This window comes from Rattus norvegicus, chromosome 5 (genome assembly GCF_036323735.1).
Source record: "Rattus norvegicus strain BN/NHsdMcwi chromosome 5, GRCr8, whole genome shotgun sequence".
Taxonomy (NCBI): domain Eukaryota; kingdom Metazoa; phylum Chordata; class Mammalia; order Rodentia; family Muridae; genus Rattus; species Rattus norvegicus.
In genome coordinates, this window is record NC_086023.1 from 73,589,254 (window position 1) to 73,595,253 (window position 6,000).

The following is a 6,000-nucleotide window of genomic DNA, read 5'->3' on the forward strand; positions in this document are numbered from 1 at the left end:
GTAGTACTTTGAGGTAAGCACTACCACACCTATTTTATAAATGTAGAAACTCAGGACCAGAGAGAGTGGACATACGTCCAAAGTCATAGAGATAATAGGGGAAGGAGATAGGACTTAAACACAAGCCCTCCAGTGGCAAACATACCTTTGCCTCATTGATTAAGCAATTGAATATGGTGTTCAGAACGAAGCGTGCTCAGAGACTGACATTTGCTAAAAAATATTTAACACCTTTAAAATAGGTCATTGTCAGTTTTCTCTAGTAAGTTATTGTGCACACATATTTGTTAATAAATATGCACTTACATTGTTAGAATTCATCATTCTGTATGATCAGTATTATAATCTATGGGTAAATCTCTTTATCCCTATACTCCCTAAAGAATCTAGGATAGGAAACCAGTAGTCTGCTGCTATCATTCTGAACACTGTAAATGTCCAGCCTTTCCTGGGGGTTCACAAAACACAGAGACTCAAGAACATTTTCTAGATTACAGTTTGCTTGCCATTTCATCTCTCCCTCCCTTTTTTCTTTTTGTATATTTGCTCTCTGCTAGCAAATTGGAAACTCTCCAGGGAGTACATGCTAGGTGACCGGGCTCAAACTTAAGTTAGGATGGATGGTTTAATTCAGATCACATCAACAATGAACATGGACAAAATGGTTCATTCTTGGAGAAACAGGGCTGGAGGGATGGAAGAAATCACTGGCAGGACTCAGTCATGCATAGACTTAGTAAGTCAGTCCTTCTATCTTTGTACCGATGACTTGAGGGATTGACAAAGAACATAAAATGTATATATGTTAATATAATGTGTTTTTTTGGTGTTTATACTTACTATTAATACATGATCTTTAAAATTTTTATAGAAAGTCAAGGAAAGTGATATGGACTAAAGAACCTTTACTTGTAGATAAAGAAAATTTGGTAAATCATAGGCTACAGATGTAAGAGGTAGTAAAAAATTGGGGTATTTGGGGTATATGGGTACATACCTATAATTTCAGAACTTTGAAGACTAAGGGAAAATTGTGATGAGTTCAAGATCAGCCTGGGTCATATTGTGAATACTAGTTCAACCAGAACTATATAGCAAGACCCTGTCAAAACTTAACTAAACTGATAAGTCTTGGTCTTATCCTTCTGAAATGTAAGATCCTTATTAGAACCATTTCTACTAAAATAATTTTCAAAAGTCTTACTTTGATCATGCTGAATTACTGGAATTTCATGCTTGAGTTCTGCAGCCTTTAAAGTTGAGGCCTGTGATGATTAATGATGATTATGGGCACAATAGGATCTCAAGTTTATTTAAATAACACACTTTCTGGGCATGTCTATGAGGGATGATCTAGACTGGGCTAAGAAAGGTAGGAATGTACACTTCAAGTGTGGATGACACCATGCCATGTGCTAGGGTCTTCGTGGGCCACCCATCCTTAAGAAGAGAGTGAGACAAGCACAGACATTCGTATTTCCCTGCTTTCTGACTCTGAATGTGATGTAAGCAGCTGCCTCAGGCTCCTGCCGCTGTGAGTTCCCAGAATGGTGATCTGTACCCTGGAACTATGAGCTGAAAATAAAACCCTCCTTTCAAAGTTTCTTTTCTCAGTGTGTTTTGTGCTAGACAAGTAGATAATACGGTACCTTTAAAATTGATCTTCTTTTAGGTGTTCACACATTTATTGTTAACTACTGAAAATAAGGAGAATTTGAAATCTAGAAATAATTTAAGGCCAAAAATTCACATATTTAAGGATATATAATAAATTGTGTGAGATCTATGATTTATGGGGACTATTTTTCAACTTCTTATCTCTATTAGAACCAGCAGTAATCACGACACAAACTTTGATATTCTGCTTACATATAAGACAAGTCCTTGCCAGGGGAAAACATCTTTTTGAGCCCTTTGGTTTTCTAGGCCTAAGTTGGGTTCAGAGCCAATCACGTCACTGTTTTTACCCTTTTGCCAAGAAGTTTTTCATGATTACAGAGAAGTTCCTGAAAACATTGGCATTTGTTTTTTTTTTTTTTCTTCTGGAGAAATCCCTCGGGACTTTGTGAAACAAAAAATACAACGAGTACAAGGGAGGGAGGGACAGAGAGGAACAACATTATTATTTCTATTTACAGAAAATCAACCAGAGTATAATAGGATATTAAGGAAAGAAATTTTTTTAGAGTTTGGTAAAGTTCAGTAACTTTTCAGATTAATTTGCTTAAGATGGATGATGAGTGGATGAGTTCCTTTAGGACACATTGGTAAGGTGTCGCCTCAAATTCTTAACTTCTAATTTTCTTTTTATTTAAGAGAGGTCTTAGGACACAAGTTCTTTGGAGGAACCTACGAGATCTCAGAACTCCAAAGGGTAACATCATCCACGTTTCCATGGGCTATTCAATCACTACTTACAAATATATAATGTACCAAACTGCTTCAAGCATGACTCTACGAGCTGGTGGGAAAGTGGGAAAGAGGGCAGCTGTATGACCCTTGTACTTTTGACCTTACTGTCTGTGGAGAAACAGAACACAAACATGTAGACATATATAGTAGAACTTCGTTGGGGATTCTGAAGGAAAAGCAACTACAGGGAAAGGAAGGGGAAGACCCTGGATCTTCTGTTTTGTCCTTCTACCATTAGTGTGTTTAGCATCCCAAGCCCACTCAACAAGAACAGGTTGTCACATGCTAGTTTTGTTCCCATGTTTAGATGAAGCCCTAACGCCCAACGTTCCTTCTTGTCTTGATTCTGCTTATTTATATACTCATTCATTCAGCACTCATTCGTTCAGAACTGAATCACTTTCAGACCTGTGTCAGGCACAGACAGGATCCCAGAATGGTCGATGTATTTGGTTCTTAGCTTTGGTTGCCATAGGCTGGTTGGGATATGGAGATTAGTTGCCAGGCAGTTAAAAGGTGGTGGTCATAGGCTTTGGGAGAGACAATACTGATCAATGGAAAGTGAACAATATTGAAGATGAAAAGAAAGCAGAAGGCTGACAAACATTCCAGAACATTATGCACAAGTGGAATTAGATAAAGGAAAAAATGTATGTTTGACAGAAAAAGTTAAGCACAGTGGAGTTATGATGTGAATGGAGAGATGTAGAGGGACAGAACACAGGCGTGGGCGGCAGAGAGAAGCTGATGCAGGACTCTGAAGGTCATGCTAATTAGTTGGTAATTATTTAGCAGCTGGTATCTAGGCATTTTCTCCTGGTTTGACCTTCATGTTCTTTCTGGTTTTTCTTTTTCTTTCTCTTCTGAGAATGTCACTCGATTGATTATACTTCAATCTCTGGAACCCATCTCTACTATCCATTTAGTTTCCTGGTATTTTTGAATAGGCCTGGCCCAGGCCTATTGAAAATACAGCTGGATGATAAACACTTATGAAAGAATGAATACCTTAAAATCATCCGGAGACTAACCAAGTGGTCTAGACTGCTTTCATGAGGTGAATGTACAAAGCCTCAGAAAGGGTGGAGGGGGTGAGGAGCTGCCGATCTTTCTCTTCAACAAGAACACTTTCTGGTGACAGAACTTCCGAAGACAGCTGTCCTGAGAAGCGCGCACTCGTTCTTGCCTTCTGAAGATCAAGTTTCTTAGACACTGATGCAGCTCAAGGGATAAGCTCCCTCCCATAGAGTCGTAGCAAAGGCTTTGTCGAGGGCCATAGCCCTTATCTGAATAAGGAACTAAATGCTTTCATAAGTAAAATATTCATGATTTGGGGAAGGGAGAACAAAGCGTGTGTTTTATATTGGAACACTCGAAGCTGCCGTACCTCAGGTAGTACCCTAAAAAACCACACTAATGTTTTCCAAGCAAAAGGTTTGAATATTAATTATCTAAAAATCAGAAATATGAGTCAGTTTCTAGTGAGTTAAGGGCAGGCTTTACCCTCTGGATCCGTCAAGTTCTCAACAGGTTCGGCTGCTGGATTTTGTAGAGAGTGGCTTGGATTTCAGAGCTCTGGGATTTCAGAATTGCAGATGAAAGACAGTGGGCCTGTAGCGCATCGATTTGTTAGGCGTGATGGAAGACATTACTCATCGTAGGAATTGAGAAATTCTAGAAGACTTTTAATCAAGGGTTTTAGTTCTGGTTGGAGACCTACTAAATCAGGTCGTATTGGTTACTACAGACCAGGAAAAGGTGCTTTTAACGAGTTCCTTAGGTGATTTTGATTCACATCAAAATTTAAGAAGCCGTGATCTAGAGAAAATTTTCCGAGGAGGCTATGAAATTCCAATTTCTGCATATTTAAGAAAGTGTTGATATTTTTAAAGACTTCCATGAACGGATAAGTATATAAACTGTGCATCAGATTGACACAGGAGAGTGGGTGAATAGTGCCTTAGTTACTTTTCAATTATACAAAGCACCATGACCAAGGCGACTCATAGAAGGAAGTCTTTAGTTTCAAAGGGTGAGTTCATGACCATAGTGACAGGCTATATGGCAGCAGGCAACAGATATGGCAGCTGGAGCACCACTGAGAACTTACATGGTGAGAGAACAACCACAAGGCAGAGAGAACCAATTGGGAGCTGTGTGGAGTTAGAAACCTCAAAGCTTACACCCCAGTGACACCCTTTCTCCAACAAGGACTTATCTCTGAATTTTTCCCAAACAGTTCCACCAATTGGGGACCTCGAATTCAATATATGAGTCTATGGGGACAATTTTCCTTCAAAGCATCACAGAGAGATTCTAGGCTTTCCCTGTCTCTCACTGTAAGACCTGTGGGTGATGGGTGCTTTAGCCTGCTTAAACTCAGACTTGGTAGACTCCATATCAGCTTTGCTCAGCAGGAGTAATTTATTTAATTAATTATTTTAAATTAATTAAATTAAACAAATTATTTTAAATAAATAAATAATAAATAAAATAACAGCTCTTCCTCCCAAAGGGCTGTTTCTACAGAGAACAAATGACTGCCTATGTTATTGCCAGAACTTAAGAAGCTCCAACATTTTATTAATTCTTTGACAGTTCTGAACATACATACAGTGAAGTGGCAGAACTTTTTAATTTGATCAAGTTTAGCTCACCACTGATACTACTGCAAGGCTCCATTCAGAGACATGAAAATTCTCTGAAATTCTCATTTATCTTTCGGATTTTTTTTGGGGGAAAGGGAATTTAAGTATAGAGACAAAAGAGAAACAGAAGGTCTCCAAAAATTAGGATGTGTTTTATAATGTCTCACCATAGTTGCTGATCATTTCTCTAAGCAAGGGATTGACTAGGAGCAGGGTTTTAGTGCCAAACAACCTCAACTTTGATTCTTAATTCTGCCCTGATCTGATTTATCTTAGGTATGTCCACTAACCCTCTGTGAATCAGTTCTACCACATATGATGATGGATTTAATACCTACTTCAAGGATGTTGCTGTGTGGGTTCTTCTCCTCTCTATGGAATTATCTAGAAAATAAACATTATTTTATTCAGGTTCTGCTTCACAGAACTTGGGTCTGCTATGCTTCTATCCCATAATACCATGCCCAAGGTATCTGTTAGTTTCTCACACAGGAGTGTACACAGCACTAAAGCATGGATCTTGTCACTCTTTCTCATTTTTCTGCCCACTGTGTGGTGAGTATTCAGCAATGTCTTCCTGAGAAGAAAGGGGGCATAGTGAACTGTAGAATTGATAAACACAGTGGACTTTGAGGTGTGCTAGTAATAACTGAACCTCCAATAAAGTACCAGTGTACATTATTTTTAATTAAGATTTTAATCATCTTGGGCTTATCATACATATTTTCAAATCATGATAAACTATATAATGTCCCCTTCTAAATTGGCTATTTCATATATCCAATCGATTCTCTTGGATAGCTTTTTAAAAATTATTTTATATATTTGGGGTTTTTTTGCCTGTAGTATGTCTAGTGCAAGGCTGGTGCCTGATGAGGTCACAAGAGGATGTCAGATATCTTGGAATTGGAGCTACAGATAGTTGTGAGGCACAGACCAT